The sequence below is a fragment of the Hemitrygon akajei genome, chromosome 9 (genome assembly GCF_048418815.1).
Source record: "Hemitrygon akajei chromosome 9, sHemAka1.3, whole genome shotgun sequence".
NCBI classification, from domain to species: domain Eukaryota; kingdom Metazoa; phylum Chordata; class Chondrichthyes; order Myliobatiformes; family Dasyatidae; genus Hemitrygon; species Hemitrygon akajei.
Window position 1 is genome coordinate 54,973,227 of NC_133132.1, and position 24,563 is coordinate 54,997,789.

At 41.8% G+C, this 24,563-nt stretch overlaps 1 long non-coding RNA gene across 1 annotated transcript in view; it reads right to left on the reverse strand.

Moving 5' to 3' along the window:
- LOC140732763 (uncharacterized) overlaps nucleotides 1-12,666 on the reverse strand; it is a 31,005-nt gene extending 18,339 nt beyond the window's left edge. Inside the window, exon 1 of the long non-coding RNA XR_012100126.1 lies at nucleotides 12,464-12,666. This is a non-coding gene — a long non-coding RNA (uncharacterized lncRNA). The remainder of the gene's footprint in view (nucleotides 1-12,463) is intronic.
- Between the last annotated feature and the right edge of the window lie 11,897 nt (nucleotides 12,667-24,563).

Here is a 24,563-nt window from a genome sequence, read left to right on the forward strand (position 1 = left end):
ACTGAAAAGCCTTGTCGCCATCTTCTACAGGGCAAGTTGGGATGGGCGGTAACTGCTGACCGGATATACCAAGTTTAAAGAAGCAGTCTGCTGCTGATTCTTGCCTTAGTGTTGGTTAGCCTGAATCTGTTGAGTTAGTTTAGCTGAGATCTGATGTCCAAGTCTAGCTTAGATCACCTAAATCTAAGTCTGTAATTAGTTCTGGTTGTTAGTCGGTCTGGATTAGCACAAATCAGTCTAGATCAGTCTGAGTTTAGATTAGCCCAGGTCAGCCCAGATTAGTCATGATCATCTGGGTCAGTCAAGGGTTGTCTTGATCAGTCTAGGTCACTCTAAGTCAGTCTAGATTAGTTGGTGAGTCCACTTTGGTAGATTAAATCCACTGTTTGACTATATTTCAATGTTACAGCAAATTTTGTTTTTCTTTCTCTCTGTGTTTAATTGACTGCAGACTAGTCTACTGTACGAACACTCTGCAACTTCTTATTTGTTTAAGCTATGCTGTACTGCCACCTGTGGGTTTCATTGTGTAGGTGCACCTTGTGCAACTTGGCATTATGCAGGAGATGTCCTGGTCAGTGATTGGTACTCTTGTATAGTGGGTGACCAGAGACCCACCCGAGGCCATTATGCCCATCACTCCGCTTTGCCTTCTTGACTGGCATATTCAATTCCTCTCTGGTTTCGGTGGTGTCCAGCTCCAAACAGCTATAGCATCTGTTTCTTCTGAATTGAATTGAATTGGCTTTATTACTTACGTCCCTCAAATACATGAGTAACAATCTTTACATGACGTCTCCATTCAAATGTGCAATGTGCAATTAGAGTAATTTATAATAAATATTATGTACAACAGTAGTCCCCAAGTTACAAACGTCCGACTTACGAACAACTTGTATTTACGAACTGAGGCAGCAGAACGCCGTCCACCATTTTAAGTCAGATCGCGACGCCGTCCGCCATTTTAAGTTGTTGCCATTGACACTGTGTTGAGTGTGTAACTTTGTATTTGGCTTAACTTTTTCTTAGCAAGATTCACCCTGACCCCCCCCCCCCCCCCCCCAACCCCAGTGAGACCAGCGCCGGGCTCGAGAACGAAGGTTCCTGAGTTCGATCCAGTGACAGACCGCTCCTGAGTGCGCCGAGTTGTTGTCGAGCTCGCAACTCTAAAAAAAAACACTGCCACCTCCAGTTTAAATTCCCACACAGAATATTGAGGAGGATCAAATACCCAAACCCAGCACAGCCCCACCATTTAACCTGTTTCAGTGCGGTGGACTTTAGGACCCAGCAGACCTCGGGAGCTGGCACCCGCAGTGTTTCTGTTCTGTTGACATGAAGCGATCACGATTGAAAATAAAGTAGAAATAATAAAGCGTTTGGAAAGAGGTGAAACGTCATCGGTCATTGGAAAAGCATTAGGCTACAGTCGGTCAACGATCGGAACAATTTTAAAGGATAAAGTGAGAATAATGGAGCATGTGAAAGGCCCTGCCCCGATGAAAGCTATAATTATTACTAAGCAACACAGTGGTTTAATTATTGGAATACATACGTTTCTTAAGTGTTTTATATGCATAGAAAGGTAAAATATATACTACGTATGTACTAAGACAAACGTTTGACTAACTGACGCTAAATAATTCCAGATGTACTTGTTCCGACTTATGTACAAATCTGACTTAAAGACGGACTCTGGAACGGAACTCGTTCGTAACCCGGGGACTGCCTGTAGTCAATATAACATAGAAATATAGTTGTGTCAGCATGAATTAATCAGTCTGATGGTCTAGTGGAAGAAGCTGTCCCAGAGCCTGTTGGTCCTGTCTTTTATGCTGCGGTACTGTTTCCCAGATAGTAGCAGCTGGAACAGTTTGTGGTTGGAGTGACTCAGATCCCCAATGATCCTTCAGGCCCTTTTTACATGCCCTCTTTGTAATTGTCCTGAATAGTGGAAAGTTCACATCTATAGATGCGCTGGGCTGTCTGCACCACTCTCTGCAGAGTCCTGTGATTGAGGGAAGTACAGTTTCCATACCAGGTAGTGATGCAGCTAGCCAGGATGCTCTCAATCATGCCCCTATAGAAAGCTCTTAGAATTTGGGGGCCCATACTAAACTTCTTCAACCGTCTGAGGTGAAAGAGGCACTGTTCTGCCTTTTTCACCACACAGCCGGTATGTACAGACCATGTGAGATACTCGGTGACGTTTATGCCGAGGAACTTAAAGCTGTTCACCCTCTCAACCCCAGATCCATTGATGCCTATAGGCGTTAGTCTGTCTCCATTCCTCCTGTAGTCCACAACCAGCTCCTTTCCTTTGGCAGCATTGAGGGAGAGGTTGTTTTCTTGACACCACTGTGTCAGGGTGATGACTTCCTGTCTATAAACTGACTCATTGTTATTTGAGATTATGCCAATCAGTGTAGTGTTGTCAGCAAATTTAATTAGCAGATTGGAGCTGTGGGTGGTGACACAGTCATGGGTATACAGAGAGCAAAGGGCTCTGTACACAGAGCAAAGTACACAGCCCTGAGGGTCATCTGTGCTGAGGGTCAGAGGGGCAGAGGCAAGGGAGCCCACTCTTACCACCTGCCAGCGATCTGACAGGAAGTCCAGGATCCAGCTACACAAGGCAGGGTGAAGGCTGATGTTCTGGACCTTTGCTGATGACTTTGGTTGTCTGACCTATAGTTCTCAACCTGGTTGCCAGAAAGGAAAACTCTCTCCCTACTTATTCTGTTTAAACCTTTCATTGTTGCAACTAAGTTTTATTTTCTCCAGCCAATAGTAAACAATCCCACTTTCTCCACTTTACTGAAGACCCTAATACCTGGTCTCCGGAAGTCATCCAACCATTGCATTAATCCTATTTTATTGTCTTCACGTGCCCTTCAGCCCCTCCAGTCTGTATGCTGGTGGAATGGTGTCTGAACACACTCAGCATCAGCAAAACCAAAGAATTGATTGTGGACTTCAGGAAGAAGAAGTCAGGACAACACATACCAGACCACACTGAGTGATCAGCAGTGGAAAGGGTAACCAGCTTCAGGTTCCTGGGTGTCAACATCTCAGAGGATTCATCCTAAGCCTAACACATCAATGCAAATATGAAGAAGGTATGCCATCATTTCTACTTCATTAGGAGTGTAAGGATATTTGGTACGGCACCATAGACTCTTGAAGTATTTCTATATATGTGGGTGGAGGGCATTCTGACTAGTTGTATCACAGCCTGGTATGGAGGCTCCAATGCAGAGGATGGCAAGAAGCTGCAAGAAGTTGTAAACTCCGCCATCTCCCTCATGGGCACTGGCCTCCCCAGCATCCAGGACACCCACAAAAAGGCAGCCATCATTAAGGACAACCATCAACCAGGATATGCCCTCTTCTCATTGCTACTGTCCAGGAGGAAGTACAGGAGCCTGAAGATAGACACTCAATGTTTTAGAGACAGCTTCTTCCTCTCCACCATTCAGATATCTGAATGGACAATGAAACCGCAAACACTACCCCAGTGCTTTCCCTTGCTTTTTGCACTACTTATTTAATTATTTTTTTCTTTTTTTTATATATGTATATTTCTTATTGTAAATTATTTTTTATTATCATGTATTACTATGCACTGCTGCCATAAAACAGAAAATTTCATGACATATGACAGTGGTATTAAACCTGATTCTGATTCTGAGATTTCTGGACAGACTGTGAACCGATGAACACTAACTTGTTATTTTTTTGGGATTCTGTTTATTTTTTTAAATTTACTTTGTTGTAATTTTATGTCTTTGTACTGTACTGGTGTTCCAAGACATTAAGTTTGATGCCATGTAAGTCAGTGTTGTTAAATCTGATTCTAATTCTGTGCTGCCCATCAAGCACCCGTTTGTACACTAATCCAACCCGAGCCCATTTTTATTCTCCCCCAAATTCCCATACACACCCCCCCCAAGTTCTACTGCTTGGGGTGATTTACAACCTCCAATTAATCTAACAACCTGCATGTTTTTGGGATGTATGGGGAAAGTGGAGCACCTGGGGGAAAATCCCACGTAGCCACAGGGATTTGTGTGTTACTAAGCTAAACTGGAAAGTCCATTGGTACCCTTGCAACTGTATGGAAGTGGAATAACACTAGATATGAATTGCCTACTGATCTGCAAAAATATTGATCTGTAGACGGACCTTGACATTTTCATTCCTTTTTATTGATTTATAAATCTAATACACAAATGTTGCTTAACGTGGTGAACAAGACTGAACTCTATATAGAACTTATGCACCAGGACTCCCAAGATCCCTGTGGTATTAAAACACTTTGAATGTGGTAACATTGAGTTAACATTCAAATTCATCCATATTAAACTGCAGCTGCCCCATATCTGCCCACCTTTAGTCGTTCTGTAGTTTTCAGCTTTTCTGCTTGCAATTTAATACTGCACTTTCTTTTGGGCTGCAGCTGCCTGTTGATGACACATTGAGAGCTTTGATTATGTGCCAGTAGTTGGATTTTTCTCAACCATTCATATCCGAGAAGTACTGGCCCTCCACTTTTCAACACATAAAACTCTAACTGCTATGTTTTGCCTCCATATGTCATGTTTACTTTCAGTTTGTGTTTGAGAGACACTTTTTTCCCTGTGTAGGTCTTCAGTCTAACTGAGGTCTTTTCTTATGGTAACTTACAAAACAGTCTATTGTAGTCAGCCTCAGAATTTACAGACAAAGCTGACCCTGTATCCAGCTTTATTTTCAGTTTTACATAAGACACATCTGTTGTGATCCATATGATTTTGCAATCTGCTTCAGTAATGCTATGCAGTTCTAGGCATAACAGCTCATCTTTGTCAGACTCTGTGTTATCTGATTCAGTTGCACATTGAGTCACTTTATGCATTTGTTTAGTTTTGTGCTTGAAACTTTTCACACTGTGTAGTTTTACTTTTTGGTTGTGCTTTTTGTCTGACTTGCACACTCTCTCTATGTGACCTAGTTTGTGACACTTTTTGAAAACCTATTCTTTGAAGCAACAGTCATTTGCATCATGGGAGGATTTGTCACATCGATAACAGTTTTGGGTTTTTGCACCATTCAGGGCAAATTTTGTGCATTTCATATTCTAACCTCTTTTTCTGTATCTCTGCTGCATCCTTTGCTGCAGTCTCCAAAGATATTGTAATGCCAACGCCCATTCTAAGGTTAGGTCTCTTTCTGTAAATAGCCTCTTTTGAGTACTTTAACTTTGCGTTGCACATACAAGCCTGTCCCTTTATGCATCAGAATGTCCATCTTTAAGTTTATGGGCAAGCTTGCGCATTCCTGCAACATATTCAGAAATGCTTTCATCCTTTGACTTGATCCTTTTGTGAAATCTAAATCTTACAGCTATTACTAATGGTTTAGGGCTCAAGTGATTTTGTAAATTTGCAGCAATTTCATCAAACGTCTTGCTTGCTGGCTTTTCAGGAGTTATTAAGTTGCGTAAAAGCCTGTACGTTTTAGCACCCATTAAGCTGAAAAGCATGGAGACTTTCTTTTCCTCATCCATGTTGTTCTCAGAACAATAGTTCAACCCTCTCGATATACGATTCCCAGTCCTCATTAGCACTATCAAATTTTTCATCTTTCCTGATTAAAGCCATCGTTATGTTATTTTCACTTTAACTTTGCTAGTTGTGTGTCTGTCACGCGTCCCTTTGTTAGCACCCATGATGGCCTTCTCTGTACTGATCCACTCTTTCCTCTCTCTGTCCCTCACCCTTCCAAATTCTATCATCCTGCAAGTGTTGGTCAGTTGGTGATATTCGCTGACATTCAGGTTCGTGCTCACTGCCAATTGGTTGTGTCTGTAAAACTATATCAGTTAAATAAAAGCACTCACATGGTGGTGAGGTTAACTGGTACGTTCACTTTGCAGCAAGAGAGAGCAACAGGGTAAGTTATCAGTCAATAGTTATTGCTAAGAGGAGTCATTGCACTGAAAGAGATAGATCCATACATTACAGCTGTCTATAAGGAGTTTTTACATTCTCCCCGTTCCCATGAGGGTTTCCTTCAGTTGCTCCAGTTTCCTCCTGCATTCCGAAGATGTACGGTTTAGGATTAGTAAGTTGTGGGCATGCATTGTTGGCGCCAGAAGCGTGGCGATATTTGCGGGTTGCCCGTAGCACTTACTTGGACTGTGTTGCCCATTGATGAAAACGATGCATTTCATTGTTTCAATGCACATGTGACACATAAAGCTAATCTTTATCTTTATTTTCATTTGAACTCATTCCATTTTTCTTCATTTCTTCCTTATACCTCTAAACATTTCCTATCCATGTACCTGTCCAGATGTCTTTTAAACATTGTGTTTGTACCTACCCCTACCACTTCCTCGGGCAGCTGGTTCCATACACCCATCACCTTCTGTGAGAAAAAGTTGCCCATCGGGTATCTTCTAAATCTTTCTCCCTCACCCTAAACTGATACCCTCTTGTTTTAGCCTGCTTGGGAAAAAACTGACCATCCACCTTAACTGCATCCCTAGTTATGTGTGGTTATCAGCTCATAATCAGTGCTAAGAGGGGTCATTGCGCTGAAATAGATCCATACATTAGAACATCCACCACAACCCACACACCCACCATCACCTGCTTTTTCCCCTCCTCCACCCACTCTATCTGACCTTCACCCACGCTCCATCTAGTGGGTCTCCTCTCCCTACAATTCCCATTTTCCCACTCCACTTCCTTTATTTGATTCCCTGCTCCACCTTCCACTCTCAACAAATTCCATCATTTGCATTAATGCATTGTGATTGGAATTTGTTCATTACTGTCACACGTACCGAGATACAATGAAAAATGAAAACCTTCTGATTACATGCCATCCAGTTAGACATTTAATACTGAAATGTATAAAGGTAGTAAATAGAAAACCAAATGCAGAATATTGTGCAGCAGGTGTAAAGAATTTGCAGTGCATGTAGACAAATAAAGTGTTAGGGCCAAGATGAGGTAGAGTGGGAGATCAAGAGTTCATCTTACGTGTATGATCAGCCCTTCATTGTCACGGAATTCCTTGAATTCCCTGTCAATAACACCATGGAAGTACTTCTCATCAGAAGGACTGCAATGGTTCAAGAACGTGCCATTAGGGATTAGACAATAAATGTAGCACTTGCCAGAGATGCCTGCAACCCAAAACAAAACAGTTCCATCCACCTCCGATCAGGAGTCACTGCTGGAGCTCAAGAAATGTCTCTGGGATCTGCAAATGATGCTCAGAACTCAAGATGTTGTCCACACACGAGATTCTGCAGATGATGGATACTTTGAGCAACACACGCAAAACGCTGGAGGAACTCAGCAAGTCAGCTACACGTATGGAAGGGAAAATAAACAGTCAATATTTTAGGCCAAGACCCTTTATTGGGATTTTGTGCATGCTACTCGAGGCGTTTTAATTGTCACATCCATACAGTGCAACACACAAAACACTGAAGGAACTTAGCAGCTCATACAGCATCTTTATTGGGTAATAGACAGTTGGCATTTTGAGTTGACACCCTTCACTGGACTGTGAAGGAAGAGAGGAGATGGCCAATATAGAAGGAGAAGAGCTGGCAGGTAATAGGTGGAGGGAGGGGATGAAAGGCAGGTGAAGACAGGAATGATGTCACAAGTTGGGCAGTGATGGGTAGAATCAGAATCAGATTTAGATGATGTGAAATTTGCTCTTTAGAGGGAGCAGCAGTACAGTGCAAAGGCATAATTTTACTATGTTTTACAAAATTAAAAAGCAGAGCAAAAACAAAGGAATAATAAGGTAGTGCCAAAAGGCTGAAGATGATGGACTCTGATAGGAGAGGATAGTGGGGCGTGGAATAAACGGAGGAAGGTGGGGAAGGGAACTGTGGGAGGAGTGTCTGAGTAATTATGCGTTGCTCCAGATTCCAGCATCTGTAGCATCTTATGTCTACATTCATCCAGTGAACTACATGCAATGCTCCTTTTAGGCCAGGAGGGGGCGCTGTCAGTTCATGTAGTGGAGTCATGGGTTTAACCTCAAATTGCATGTTAGAGGACTTTTGGGTTTAGGTCATTTTCATTTAGGAAATGGATTTGGCTACCAGTCTTCGGTTCCTTGATGATGTATTGTGGATTTAATTTGGAACAATGCATTTCCTAAAAGCTGTGAATCCTAGTCCACAGACGATGTTGGTGTCTGCGGGATGGATATGAACCAGAAGGTGTGAAGTTTGCATGTAGTTTCAAAGAAAGCATTATCTATACTTTGTAGATATGGAATTGTCCTTTATGCTTAGCACATAAAATACCAAGTAAATGTATTGTGGATTCAGTTTGGAACAATAGATTCCTAAAAGCTGTGGATCCCAATCCAGACGCTACTGGCGCCTGTGGGATGGATGCAAATCTGAAGATGTGAAGTTTGTGTGTAGCTTTAAAAGAAAGCATTGTCTATACTTTGTAAATATGGAACTGTCCTTTGCGTTTAGCAAATAAATACTGTATCTAGCCCCACGCTGGGCCAGCAGAACTTTTCACCGAAAGCGTCTCCATATGATGCCTGCTGTACCTGGTTTTGTCGAATAGAGAAGCTGCTTTGTATCTACCAGTAACTCTTTGGTGATTTCATTCATGCATTGGCTTGTTCAAAGTAAATTTATTATTAAAGTGCAAATGTGTCACCATATATAACCCCGAGATTCACTTTCTTGCAGGAATACACAATAAATTCAGTCACCATAATAGAATCAATGAAATACTGCATCAGAGTGGATAACCGGTGTGCAAAGGACAACAGAATGTGCAAATACAAAAAAGAAAGAAAGAAAGAAATAACAATAATAATGAGGAATAGGAAAAGGAATAACCAGTATTAAAAATCTACATAACAGTCAGATAAAACTTCTAATCATATATTTTCATCAACAAGAACAGGATTCAGTACTCCACGTTGAGTATCTGCAATTCTGATAAGAAGTAAACTTAAATGAGAGTACAATCCAGAAAAATGAAGGAATTTGTCACTTTTGAAGAAAAAGTTAACCAATGGAAGACATTCCCACAATCTGAGCAGACAAAATGTCAACAAGGAAGCATTAAGCGCCTGACACAGAGTTGGAGACATCTTCCCAGAAGCAGAAGGGTTCCTTGTGGCAATACAGGACTAGGTAGAAATGCAGAAATGAATAAATGAAAAACACCAGAAATATGCTGAATTAAAAGGGGTCCTGCCGAAGAGTTTCAGCCAAAATATCGACAGTACTTTTTTCCTAGATGCTGCCCGGCCGGCTGAGTTCCTCCAGCAGTTTGTGTGTGTTGCTTGGATTTTCAGCATCTGCAGATTTTCTTTTGTTTGGGAAATTGAAAGACTTTGGTACAAGAACAGGGTATATATTGTCCAGATATTAATATCTACTACTGGTATCATCCCAAAGGCACTACACAATAGCATTAAACAATTAGGGCTGCACAGTAATATCTATGTAATCCTTCAGAAAGCCACAATACTAAACACCACTAGAACAGTCCGTAAGTTCCTAGCAATTGACAAATGAGTGTGCTTGGCTATGCTCACATCTCAGGCTTTGCCAGCTTGAGCTGAGAAAAATGTTTTTATGTTTTAATAATAATAATAAATAAGCAATAAATACTGAGAACATGAGAAGAGTCGTTGAAAGTGAGTCCTTTGGTTGGGGAAACATTCCAGTGATGGGGCAAGTGCAACTGAGTGACGTTATCCTCTCTGGTTCAAGAGCCTGATGGTTGAGGGGTAATAACTGTTCCTGAACCTGGTGCTGCGAGCCCTGAGGTTCCTGTGCCTTCTTTCTGATGGCAGCAGTGAGAAGAAGCATGACCTGGGTGGTGGGGATTCCTGATGATGGGTGCTGCTTTCCTGTGACACTGTTCCATGTAGATGTGCTCGCTGGTGGAGAGGGCTTTATTCATAATGATCTGGGCTTTATCCACTACCTTTTGTAGGAATCTCCACTCTTGACCCTCTCCACCTCTGATTCCCTGAAGAGGACCGGCTCATGGACTTCTGATTTCCTCCTCCTGAAGTCAATAATCAGCTCTTTGGTCTTGCTGACATTGAGTCAGCAGATTCATCACTACCTTTGATTCAGCCGACAGTGGCGTCATCAACAAACTTAAATATGGCATTGGAACTGTGCTTAGCCACACAGTCATAAGTGTAAAATGAGTCGAGCAGGGAACTAAGCACACACCTTTGCTGATGAAGATTATGGAGGAGATGCCAATCTGAACTGGTTGAGGAAATTGATGATCTAATTGCATAAGGAAGTATTGAGGCCAAGGTTTTCATGCTTGTTGATTTGTCTTGAGGGGGCAGTCGTATTGAATGATTGTAACAGTGCAATTTTGAGTCCTTTACAGACATTTCTGCCAGACCATTTTGTTTCCCATTTTCCTACTGGCTGGATTTAGCATTGTTGGCAGCTTCTACATGTGTTGACATCTCACCAAAAGGCAGTTCTCCAATTGCAAGCTGGAATTGTCTAATTGTTATTTTAAATTGTGTAGGTGCATGGCTGAGGATTGACATGAGGTTAGTGGAGGTGGAGGAATTAGAAGAGGAATTGAGATTGGTGTAAATGGTTGGCTGCTGGTCTGTGTAACTCAATGGGCTGAAAGGCTTGTGATGGATATTCACTAGTCAGCGTCAGGAGGGTTTTTGTTAAAGTCAGCTTTTTAGCATAATAGAAAAAATGCTCAGGGTTCAAGATGTTTATTGCTCATTTTTAACGAGAATCGTTTATCCATCCTCTTGCAAAACAATATTGCCCAGGCTGAGGATGCCTATTGTTGACCTACTTGAGACTGCAACCAAAACAGGAGAAGCAACATTGCCCAATAGCCTAAGGCTCTGCCATCTGACCTGATCAATGCAATTGTGAAAATATCACATGCAGATAAAGTTATTAGCTGACTAGGAAAAAGATATATAAATATTAGAAGGTAATAAAGGTGGGTAGGAGTGACAGAGATAAAGACACAGAGTTCACTCCTCAGCCTTGACCCAAGAAGGATTTCTTCCTAGAGCTTCCTTTTTGCAACAGATGACATGTTCGTCTACAACTCATTGGTACGGGTTTCTAGTTTGTTAGAATTGTATGTGTGGTTGGAAGTCCTTTGTAGAATTTTAATCTCTTTTAGTATTATTCCTCAAAATAAATTTGTTCCACTTAAAATAAAACAACTGTGATTAATCTGCTTTGTAGCTGGGAGTATCTCCTGTTTGGTTAGGAGGGGTGACTCACCACTTGAAATAGCAATTGTTGATAGTAAATCCCTTTAGAAAAAATACCAAAGTAGTTAAGTAACTAAGTCCCTGAATTATAAATTGATATAGGATTATCTTCCTAAAGTGAGGGTACTTACTGACATCTACAACTATAGGACTTGAAGTCCTGCATTGCATTTTGGGCTCTAGATTGGGTACACCATCACAGGCCTGGTTCTGTGCTGTATCTCCCCGTGACTTGGTGACTCTGTTGATAGGAATATATTGAATGATAACTATTTTTTATCTAAGTATATTAAACAAATAACTAATTGTTTTCTTAAACTTTTCTTTTTAGATTCATAGAGTAATTTTGTCTATGTTGACCAAGATACCCGTGTGTTTGACCCATATCCCTCTAAGTCAGGGGTTCCCAACCCTTCTTATGCCATTGAAACTGACTATTAACCAAGGGGTCCATGGACCCCAGGATGAGAAGTCCTGCTCTAAACCTTTCCGATCCATGTCTTTTAAATGTTGTTAATGATCCTGTTTCACCTATATTAATGTTGTTAATGATCCTGTTTCACCTATATTCACTGGCCATACACTTGCCACGCTCTGCATTGCATCCCCTAGTCCCTTTTAAGTCTCACCTTAAACCTATGCCTTCTAGTTTTTTGTTTCCTTTCCTGGGGAAAAACGACTGTGTGCATTCATCAAACCTCACAATTTCATACACCTCCATAATGTCATCGCCTACATTCTAGTGAATAAAGTCCTAGCTGGCTGTACATCTTCTGATAACTTAGGCCCTTGAGTCCTAGCAAGTTTATCAGTAGGTTTCAATAGGTACATTTAATGTCAGAGAAATGTATACCATGTGCATCCTGAAATTAGTTTTCTTCGCAAACATCCACAAAAACAGGAGAGTGCCCCAATGAATGAATGACAGTGAAACTTTAGAAACCCAAAACCCCCCTCCCATGCACAAGCAGCAGCAAGGCAACAACCCCTCCCCACCAGCAAAAAACCAACAGCATCCGCCCCCCCTCCGAGCACTCAAACGTATAGCAAAGCATCAATAGAGACACAGACTAAGACTACTCGTTCACCCGGTAATTCGACATACCACAGGCACTCTCCCTATTAAGGGGGAAAGGTGTCCCCATTTCACAGCCAGAGGAAGACATAACAAACAACTCACTGATTTACGCTGTTAAAAGTCTGTTGCGTCGCTTTTTTTGAGCTCTGCGCCCAGAGAGTCGGCCCCAGAAAGGCGCAGCTCTCCGACCACACAACCCACTGCTCCCAATGTTCCATGTTCTCCCGCGACGCTTCAGTCAGGGGCACCGGCCTAGAATCAGCACGTCTCCAGAGCCATGAAAATCCCGAACCCTGAAGCCACGCTAGTCTTCCAGGCCGTGTGCTTGGAATATCAAAAAGCGGCCGGTCGTGAGGCCCTGAGAGCGGGTCTCATTCCCACAAAGAATCGAAGTCAGAGTAACTCCAGGTCAGGGTCCTCAAAAGAACCTTGAAAAGGAAAAAAACGAGATATCAAAGATAGAAATAGAGCTGTTTCCAAAGATGTTGCTGTTTAGCACCATCATGACTTAGCTCCACCCCTATGAGTCATCCTTAATGTTCTTTTCACTCTTTACAGCTCAGTGATGTCTTTCCTATAACAGGGAAACTGAACTGCGCACAATACTACAGTTGTACAACTGAAACATAATGTCCCAACTCCTACACTCATTACCCTGACTGATGAAGACCAGCATGACAAATAGCCTTCTTCACCACCTGTGATGCTTTCAATGAACTATGCACTTGTACTCCCAGGCTCCTCTGTTCTATGTCAACAAACTCTGGAGAAACTTTATGGGAATTCTGACAACCCAATCAAGAACTTCTTTGTAAGCATCACCAGAAATCCAACCCATCTCATCTGCACAGTAGGCTATGTGTTTGCCATTTCAGTCTTTGTGTTTGGGATTAGAAGGCACTTTCCTTCCGTTTTTCCAAAGAGTTCAAAATAGTTTGGAAGTTGGGAGGGATAATTGGTGCTGAGAAAAAAAAAGCCAGTCACGATTGAATGGCAGAGTAGAGTCGATGAGCTGAATGCCTAATTCTTCTCCTAAGTTTAATGTTTAAACATGACCTTAGAGGAGCATGACCATCATTCAAAAATAACATAAAATCATAAGAAATAGGAGCAAAGAGACCCTTTTTTTTACCTCTGGAACCTTTCCTCCAAATATTAAGGCTGGCCTTTGATCTCAGCACCATTTTACTGTATTATCAGGGCACACCATGATTTCCTTTTAACTAAACATCTGCCTATCGTTGTATTGAATGAATTCACCGATGGAACATGCACAGCACTCAAGGGTAGAGAACTCCAAAGATTCACTAGACTTGGAGTGAAAACATTTATCCTGATCTACCTTTACTGCAGAGATTCTGTGATAGGCTGAAGGGGAGGAAGAATTAAAGTACAAAAGAGGTGATGGAGCCAAGAGAGCAATGAAGAGAAAAGTGAATTACAAGTGAGCCTACAGGAGATCCAACACAGAAAACAAATAGCCAGAAGGAAAACATATGAACACGGCTACAAGAAATCGATGATTGCCTGAAGCTACGACACGATGAAACTGTGTTGAATCAGGCTACAGTGTGCCCAGTCAGAAGATGAGGTGCTATTCCTTGGGTTTACACTGAATTTTGCTGTAGCAATGTACAGCGCTTAATGGCAGAGTGGTTAGCAGGAGAGTAAGTTGGAGAATTAAAATGAAAGTTATGCAATGGATTGACCTAAAGGCAATTCCTTGTGTTCAAGCCAAAAACTGTGGGTTGAATCTCTATTCTGAGAATATAATTGAGGTTGATTCAAGTAGGAATATTACAATTTGGGAAGCAATGTATTATTTAATTCTCTTTCTGCAAGACTTTGAACTCATACTGCTCAGCCTCTTTCATATGTGAAGAAATCTGGAGCCCTATTTGGAGAAGAAAGTGTAATATTGATCAAAATATCACACTCTTCAGCAAGGAACTGCTTAGTCATATGGGTTACTTGCCAACTGTGAGACTATATTGTCACACAATTCCCCTTGTAATGACAATTAGAAATGGTGGAAGGTCTATTATTGTCATATATACTTGGATTTGGATTCCATCCATATAGATAATTTCAAAACAACAGTACTTTGAAGTAGCACAAGGGAAAAGCAATAATAGATTGCAGAATACTGTGTTAGAGTTACAGAGAAAATACAGTGTACGTAGACAATAAGGTGTAAGGGCCACAATGAGGTCAAGGATTTATCTTATCGTATTGGGGACCATGCAGCAGTCCCATAACAGTGACACAGAAGCTGTCCTTGAGACTGGTGATACATGCTTTCAGGCTTTTGTGTTTTCAGCCCTGTAGTAAGGGGCAATGGAAGGAATGGTACAAAATGGAAGTTCTTCAGTTATCATTAAATGCTTTGTGATTTGGTTTTAAATTGTACCAATGTCTGACCATTATTCAATGTTAATTACATTGAAGAGGGTATAGACAAGGTTCACCAGGATGTTACCTGTAGAGATGTATTTCAGTTATGAGGAGAGACTGTAGAAGCTAGGTCTGGAGCAGAGGAGGTTAAGAAAAAACATAACTGAGATATATAAAATTATGGGGGGTATTGGTATGGTAGTCTGCAAGAGACTATTCCCCATATCAGATCCTTGCCACCATCGAAGATGTCTTCAATAGGTGCTGCCTCAAGAAGATGGTATCGATCATTAAGGACCCTAACCATCTGGGACATGCTCTCTTCTCATTGCTATCATCTGGGAGGAAGTACAAGAGTTTGAAGACCCACACTCAGAGTTCTATGAACAGCTTCCCCTCCACCATCAGCTTTCTGAATGGTCCATGATATCAGGTCTCCCATCAGTCTAAGATTAGATGATGTGGATTTTGGGTAAGGGGATAAGGGATTTAGTGTGGATCTGAGGGGGGAGCTTTTTTTTAATCAAGAGAGATTTGAGTGCCTGAAATGTAATGCTGGAGAGAGTGGTGCAAGTAGAGTTGCTGACAGCTTTTAGGAGATATTTAGGCAAACACTAAATCACCTAGGCTGTGAGGCTTTGTCAAGTTTTGGACAGTGGAGTTAATACCAATGAGTCCCCACTGATTTGAGTGGATGTGCATCTCCAGAAAAGTATCCTTTAATTCCCACTCATTGCCCCCTACCAATCAGTCAATGCTCTAACCATGCCAGTAACTTTACTATAACACCATGGGCTCTTAACACGGTAAGCAGCCTCATGTGTGGCACCTTGTTAAAGGCCTTCTGAAAATCCAAATATCAACATCCACTGCATCCCCATTATCTATCCTACTTGTAATCTCCTCAAAGAATTCCAACAGGTTCATAAGGCAAGATTTTCTCTTAAGGCAACCATGCTGACTTTGTCCTATCTTGTCCTGTGTCACCAAGTATTCCATAACCTTATCCTTAACAATTGACTGTAACATCTTCCCAACCACTGAGGTCAGGCTAACTGGTCTATAATTTCCTTTCTCCTGCCTTCCTCCTTTCTTAAAGTGTGGAGTGACATTTGTAATTTTTCAGTCCTCAGGAACCATGCCAGAGTCCAATGATTCTTGAATGATCATTACTAATGCCACCAAAATTTCTACCACTACCTCTTTCAGAACCCTAAGATGCAGTTCCTCTGGTCCGTGTGACTTATATACTCTTAGGTCTTTCAGCTTTTTGAGCACCTTTTCCCTTGTAATAGTAACTGCACTCACTTTTCTTCCTTCACACCCTTCAACATCTGGCACACTACTAATGTCTTCCACAGTGAAGACTGATACAAAATTCTCATTTAGTTCACCTGCCATCTCCGTGTGCCTGGTTATTATTTCTCCAGCCCCATTTTCTAGCAGTGCTCTATCCACTCTCATCTCCCTTTTATTTTTATATACTTGAAAAAGCTTTTTCTATTCACCTTTATATTGATTGTTAGCTTGCTTTCATATTCTATTTTTTCCTCTTAATGCATCTTTTAGTTGCTTTCTGTAGGTTTTTAAAAGCTTCCCAATCCTCTATCTTTGCTAATTTTTGCTTTGTTGTATCCCCTCTCTTGTGCTTTTACATTAGCTTTGACTTCCCTTGTCAGCCACATTTGTACTATTTTGCCATTTGAGTATTTCTTTATTGGAATACATCTATTTTGTATCTTACTCTTTTTTTTCTCCAGAAACACGACCCATTGCTGCTCTGCTGTCATCCATGCCAGCATCTCCTTCCAATTTACTTTGGCCAGCTCCACTCTCATAAAACTGTAATTTCCTTTACTCCACTGAAATACTGCTACATGAACTTTACTTTCGCCTTATCAAATTTCAAGTTGAACACAATCATATTGTGATCACTGTCTCCTAAGGGTTCCTTTATCTTAAGCTCCCTAATTGCATCTGGTTCATTGCATAACACTCAATACAGTATAGTTGATACCCTAGTAGGCTCAACAACAAACTGCTCTAAAAAAACCATCTCACATGCATTCAACAAATTCACTCTCTTGAGATCCATTACCAACCTGATTTTCCCAATTAACCTGCATGTTAGAATCTCCCATGAATATCATAATATTGCCCTTTTGACACGCCTTTTCTATTTCCCATTGTAATCTGTGGACCAGATCCCAGCTACTGTTTGGAGGCCTATATATAATTGTCATCAGGGTCCTTTTACTCTTGCATTTTCTTAACTCAACCCACAAGGATCCAACATCCTCTGATCCTATGTCACATCTTTCTAATGATTTGATGCGATTCTTTACCAGCAGAGCCACACCACCTACTCTGCCTACCTTCCTATCCCTTCATTACAATGCGTAACCTTGGACATTCATCCTTCAGCTACGATTCAGTGATGGCCATAACATCAAACCTGACAATCTGTAAAAGTGCAACGAGATCATCCACCTTATTTCTTATATTCAGTGCATTGAGTTAGAGTGCTGTATTTGCTAATTGTTTTGATTTTCCATCCCTACTGCACTGATGCTCACCCTGCTGGCTGCAATTTTGTCCTGTCATCTGCCTGCCCTTCCTGACAGTCTGACTGCATGCTATCTTTGCTTTTTTACCATCCGTCCTATCCCGAGTCCTTCACTCTGGTTCCCATCTCTCTGCAAATTAGTTTAAGCCTTCCCCAACAACTCTAACAGATCATTTTATTATATCATTATATTGAAGTAGTACAAGGGAAAGACAATAATAAGATGCAGAATAAAGTGTTACAGTTACAAAGAAACTGAAGTGCAAGCACACAATAACGTGCAAGGACCATGATAAGATGGACTGGGAGGTCAAGAGTCCATCTTATTTTACAAGGTGACTGTTCAATAGTCTTATAACAGCAGGATGGAGACTATCCATTAGCCTGCTGCTGTGTTCTTTCAAGCTTTTGAAACTTCTGCTGGATGGAGTGGGAGATGGGTGGATGGGACTTTGATGATGTTGGCTGCTATTCTGAGGGAGAAGTGTCGACAAAATGCAGTGATGGGAGGCTATCACCGTAATATGCTCCCTGCAGATTTTTGCAGTCTTAATTGCCATACCATGGCTGCAAACATTTTGGGACCAGATGAAAGGTCTTGAACTAAATATCAAATGAGTATTTCTCTCCATTGATGCTGCCTGACCAACTGACTTTCTCCAGCTTTTTTGTGTGTTGCTCCAGATTCCAACACTCGTAGCCTTTTCTATCTATTTTGCTTATAAAGTTCAGGATCTCATTTGAATTTTGTTTCGATGTCTTCTCACCTCATTCCCACTATCTGTAAAGAGATGTATGCATTCTCTTTAGGTTGCGTTCCTCCTGTTTCCCTTTAAAATGTTGCCTTTAAAACTAGAGTAGCAAACAGCCTTCTAGACAAATTCAGCTTGTGAAACAAAATCTGTGGGAGGAAAGAAATTTTTGCTGTTTGGAGTGGCGACCCTGTATCAGGTTGTAGAGTGGAGAAAGGAAATGACCAGTGTGAAGAGGAGCGGGGAGAGGTGAGATAGTAATTTGAGGTGATTTGTAGACTGAGGAGGGGTAAAGAATGATGGGAGGGGAGGAGTATCTCTAGCATCTAATCCCTTGGAGTCCCTACTCACTTCCCCTCATCTGGGCTGAGCATTCTGTTTCTTTGTGACTCCCAAATCATTAAGACAGAAACCATAAGTACCACTCTATAAGATCTTGGCCTCAATACCTGTTCACTACTCCTTCCCCATAAGAGCTTAAGACATAGGAGCAGCATTAAACCATTCGGCCCATCCAGTCTGCTCTGCCATTCCATCATGGCTGATTTACTATCCCTCTCAACCCCATTCTCCTGCCTTCTCCCTGTAACCTCTCATGCCCTGACTAATCAAGAGCCTATCAATTTCTGCCTTAAGTACACCCAATGACCTGGCTTCCACGGCTGCCTGTGACAACAAATTCCACAGGTTGACCACCCTCTGGCTAAAGAAATTCCTCCTCATCTCCATACCAAATGGACATCCCTCTATCCTGAGGCTGTGCCCTTTGGTCCTATACTCCCTCACTATGGGAAACATCCTTGTCACGTCCACTTTATCTAGGCCTTTCAATATTCGAAAGATTTCAATGAGATCCTCCCCCCACCATTCTTTTAAATTCCATCATGTAGAGGACCAGAACTATCAATCACTCCTCATATGAATTGCCTTTCATTCCCAGCTTCATTCTCATGAACCTCCTCTGAATCCTCTCCGATGTCAGCACATCCTTTTGTAAATAAAGGGCCCAAAACTGCTCAGAATACTCTAAGTGAGGTCTCACCAGTACTTACAAAGCCTTAGCACTACATCCTTGCTTTTATATTCTAGTCCTTTTGAAATTAGTGCGAATATTGTATTTGATCTTCCTCACCAGAGATTCAACCTGCAAATTAACCTTTAGGGAACGCTGCACAAGGACTTGCAAGTCCCTTTTCAACTTGGGTTTTTGCATTTTCTCTCCTTTTAGAAAATAGTCTACACTTATATTCCTTCTACCAAAGTGCATGACCATACACTTCCTGACACTGTATTCCATTTGCCACTTCTTTGCTCTTTCTCCTAATCTGTGTAAGTCCTTCTGCAGCCTCCCTGCTTTCTCAACACTGTCTGCCCCTCCACCAATCTTGGTATCATCAACAAAATGGGCCACAGAGCCATCATTTCTGTCATCCAAATTATTGATATATAACGTAAAAAGAAGCGGTACCAACACCAACCTCTGCAGAACACCACTAGTCACCGGCAGCCAATCAGAAAAGTCCCCCTTCATTCCCACTCTTTGCCTCCTGCCAATCAGCTAATGCTCTATACATGCTAGTATCTTTCCTGTAATACCATGGGCTCTTATCTTGTTCAGCAGCCTCATGCGCGGCACCGCGTCAAAATGCCTTCTGAAAATCTAAGTAAACAACATCTACTGAATCTCTTTTGTCAATCCTGCTTGCTACTTTTTTGAAGAATTCCAACAAATTTGTCAGGCAAGATTTTCCCTTGAGGAAACCATGCTGACTTTGGCCTATTTTATCATGTGCCTCCAAGTACCTGGAAACGTCAACCTTAACAAATGACTATAACATCTTCCCAACCACTGAGTTCAGGAAAACTGGCCTTTAATTTCTTTTCTTCTGCTTCCCTCTCTTCTTGAAGAGTGGAGTGACATTTGCAATTTCCCATTGTTTGAAAGATTATTACTAATGCCTCCACAATCTCTTCAGCTACCTCTTTCAGAACCCTAGGGTGTAGACCGTCTGGTTCAGGTGACGTATCTGCATTCAGACTTTTCAGTTTCCCAAGCACCTTCTCCTTAGTAATAACAAATGCACCACAGACTTCCAGCATACTGCTTATGTCTTCCACAGAGAAGACTGATGCAAAATATTTATTCAGCTCATCCACTATTTCCTTATCTCCCATTACTACCTCTCCAGGGTCATTTCCCAGCAGTCCAATATCTACTCTCACCTCTCTTTAACTCTTATTATGTCTGTAAAAAGTTTTGGTATCCTCTTTGATATTATTAGCTGGCTTACCTTTGTATTTCATCTCCATCTCCACCTCCCCCCCCCCCCCCAACCCCATGGCTTTTTTGATTGCCTCCTGTGGTTTTTTAAAAGGTTCCTAATCCTCTAACTTCCCACTAAATTTTGCTGTACTATGTGCCCTTTCTTGTTTTGGCTTTGGCTTCCCTTGTCAGCCACAGCTATATCATCCTGCCTTTGGAAATCTTCTTCTTTGGGATGTGCCATTCCTGTGTCTTCAGAATTGCTCCCAGAAACTCCAGCCATTGTTGCTCTGCTGTCATCCCTGCTAGTGTCCCCTTCCAATCAACTTTGGCCAGCCCCTCTCTCATGCCTCTGTAACTCCTATCCTCCACTGTAATACTGAGTTTCTCTTCCAGTTTACGATGGTGCTGGTGAAGCACAGTGACAACTTGCTGGTAGCAAACCAAACAAACAAAACATTAATCACACTTTTTTTTCTCAGCATATGATCACTGCCATCTATAGTCTGTAACTTCTCTTTCGGAGTTGAGCTTTTGAACAGCCTGCACCACTGTGCACTTTTGTGTTGTGAACTGAAGTCTTAAAGGTGCAGGACAGTTGTGGCATAGAGTGTAGGGACCGATTCAAGGCGGCAGGACCTGGGCTCAAGAGCGGGCAATGAGCCTATGTTGGCCATTGCTAGAGCAGACTCGGAGGTGATTGAATGCAGCAGAACCGAGGTGAGGCAGGGTTGAGACTGCAGGGCACTGGCCCAGGCCCAAGGTTTAATCGATTTAAACGCCAGTCTGAAATGGAAAAGTTGGGTACAGGCTGAATTAATGGGCCCGAGAGTGCACTGAAGCAGCAGAGCCCAGGTTCAAGAGTGAGGTACGGCCCAACATTTGGACAATTTTAGCACCAGGTCTGATTGAAAAGGTCAGGGTGTTAGGGTTGGAGGAGAGGGAAGGGCTGGTTCAGCTTGCTGCTCTGTGAAGTTTACTTGTCTCTGCACTGAATTGAGGCTGTGGCCTACAACTAATGGGCTCCTGAATTGGCTGCAGCGGTGACTGGCTTTCTGGCTGTGAACTCCTTTAATGAACTTGAGTTCCAAATGTTACTTTCCTACTTCTATTCTTTGCATGATTTCTGCACATTGAGTGTTTGAGCGTCTTTTTTAAATGGGTTCTATTGGGTTTCTTTGTTTTGTGCCTGCCTTTAAGGAGGCAAATCTCAAGGTTGCATATAGTACCCATACTTTGATAATAAATGTACTTTGAACTTTGATAAATCAGTCTTTAGCTTCTCTCTCTCAAATTACAGGGTGAATTCTATCATATTATGATCACTGTCTCCTAAGGTTTCCTTTATCTTAAGCTCCCTAATTCAATCCAAATCATTACACAACACCCAATTCAGAATAGCTGATCTCCTAGTAGGCTAATCCAGAAAGCCATTTCGTAGGCATTCTACAAATTTTCTCTCTTGGAATTCAAAATCAGCACCAACCTGATTTTTCCCAGTCTACCTGCATAATGAAATCTCCCACAACTATCTGCTATTAGGGAATGAGGCAGGGCAGGTGACAGAAGTTTGTGTAGGGGAATACATTGCATTTAGTGATCATAATACCATTAGTTTCAAAATAAATAAGTAAAAGGATAGGTCTGGTCCGTGGGTTGAGATTCTAAATTGGAGAAAGGCCAATTTTAAGCAACGCACACAAAATGCTGGTGGAACGCAGCAGGCCAGGCAGCATCTATAGGAAGAAGCACAGTTGACTTTTTGGGCCGAGACCCTTCGTCAGGACTAACTGAAAGAAGAGATAGTAAAAGATTCGAAAGTGGGAGGGGGAGGGGGTAATCCAAAAAGGATAGCCAATTTTGATGGTTTACTGGCAACAGGGTACTTGGTACGTGAGAGGCCTTCAAAAGTGAAATTTTCAGAGTACAGAATTTTCTATATTCTTGTCAGTTAACAGGTTTGGTTTTCAAGAAAGATTGAGGTGTTCTTTCAGAGAAAAAAAGACATGCATTGCAGATGTAGGCAGGTTGGAACAAATGAAATATTTGAGGAGTATAAGATGCAATAAAATACTTAAGAAAGAAATCAGGAGGGCTAAAAGAAGGCATGTGGTTGCCTTAGTGGAGAAGGTGAAGGTGAATCCTAAGAGAGTCCACAGATGTGTTAAGAGCAAAAGGATTGCAAGGGACAAAATTCGTCCTCTGGAAGATCAGAATGGTGATCCATGCATGGAGCCAAAAGAGATGGAGGAAATCTTAAATATTTATTTTGCATCTGTATTTATTCAGGAGATGGACACAGTGTCTGTAGAAGTGAGGCAAAGCAGCATCAACTTCATGGACCCTGTACAGATCACAGGGGAGGAGGTTTTTGCTGTCTTGAGGCAAATTGGGGTGGATAAATCCTGAAGGCCTGATGAGAAGATCCCTCGGACCCTGTGGGAGGCAAGTGCAGAAATTGCAGGTGCCCTAGAAAGATGTTTAAATCATGCTTAGCGACTGGTGAGGTACCAGAGGATTGGAGGATAGCTAATCTTGTTCTGCCAGTGAGCCTGACATTAGTGGTGGGAAAGTTATTGGAAGGTATTCTAGGGGACTGGATATATGAGTTTTTGAATAGACATGGACTGATTAGGGTTAGTCTGCATGGCCTCGTGTGGGGTAGGTCATGTCTAACCAACCTTGTAGAGTCTTTCAAGGAAGTTAGTAGGAACGTTGATGAAGGTAAGGAGGTGGATGTTGTCTACATGGACTTCAGCAAGGCATTTGGCTAGGTCCTGCACGAGAGGTTGGTCAAGAAGGTTCAGTCACTTGGCTTTCAAGATTAGTAAACTGTATTAGACATTGGCTTTGTGGGAGAAACCAGAGAGTGGTAGAAAATGATTGCCTCTCTGACTGGAGGCCTGTGACTACTGGAGTGTCACAGGGATTGGTGCTGGATCTACATCAATGATCTGGATGATAATGTGGTTAACTGAATCAACAAATTTGGAAATAACACCACGATTGGGGGTGTAGTGGATAGCGAGGAAGACTATCAAAGCTTGCACTGGGATCTGGACCAGCTGGAAAAATGGGCTTCGAATGGTAGATTGAATTTAATGCAGGCAAATGCCAGGTGTTGCACTTCGGTAGGACCAAACAACGTTGGTCTTACACAGTGAATGGTAGGGCACTGAGGAGTGTGGTAGAACAAAGAGATCTGGCAATACAGGTCCATAATTAATTGAAAGTGGCATCACAGGTTGACAATGTTGTAAAGAAAACTTTTGGCACATTGGCCTTCATAAATCAAAGTATTAAGTACAGTAGATGGAATGTTATGTTGAAGTTGTATAAGATATTGTTCAGGCCTAATTTGGAGTATTATGTACAGTTCTGGTCAGCTACCCACAAGAAAGATGTAAATAAGGTTGAAAGAATACAGAGAAAATTTACAAAGCTGTTTTGCCAGGACAGGCGGACCTGAGTTATGAGGAAAGATTGAATAGGTTAGTACTTTATTCCTTGGAACGTAGAAGATTGAAGGGAGCTTAGACAGAGGTTTACAAAATTATGAGGGGTATAGATAGGATAAATGCAAGCTGGCTTTCTTTCCACTGAGGTTTGGTGAAAGTGCAACTACAGGTTACAGGTTAAAGGTGAAATGTTTAAGGAGAACACGAGGAGGGTGAGGAATGAGCTGCCAGCGCAAGTGGTGATATGGGGTCAATTTCAAAGTTTAAGAGAAATTTGGATAGGTAGATAGATGGGAGGGGTATGGAGGGCTATGGTCCGAGTTCAGGTTGTTGGGACCAGGCAGAATAATGATTTGACCCAGAGTAGATGGGCTGAAGGGCCTGTTTCTGTGTTGTAGTGTTCTATGACTCTATATGCAGAGAGTTTGGCATGGATATGGTGGGCTGAAGTGCCAATTTCTATGTCTCTATGGGAGATCTGACCTAAACAAGCTTATCTACCCTTCTACATGGCTCTATAACACATATTTGTACTCATGTTTTATATATACATATATAAATATCTTATGCATGTCTGACATACAAATGCATGCAAATACATGCTAGGAATTACTAGTACCATTGTCTATTTGTCCTCATTTAAAGAGTCTCATTTTTTCTACTTATGATGAAGGGTTATTGATCTAAAACATTGTCTCTGTTCCTCGCTCTTCAGATGCTGCCTGACCTGCTGAGTATCTCCAGTATTCTACTGCCCACCCTTTTACCA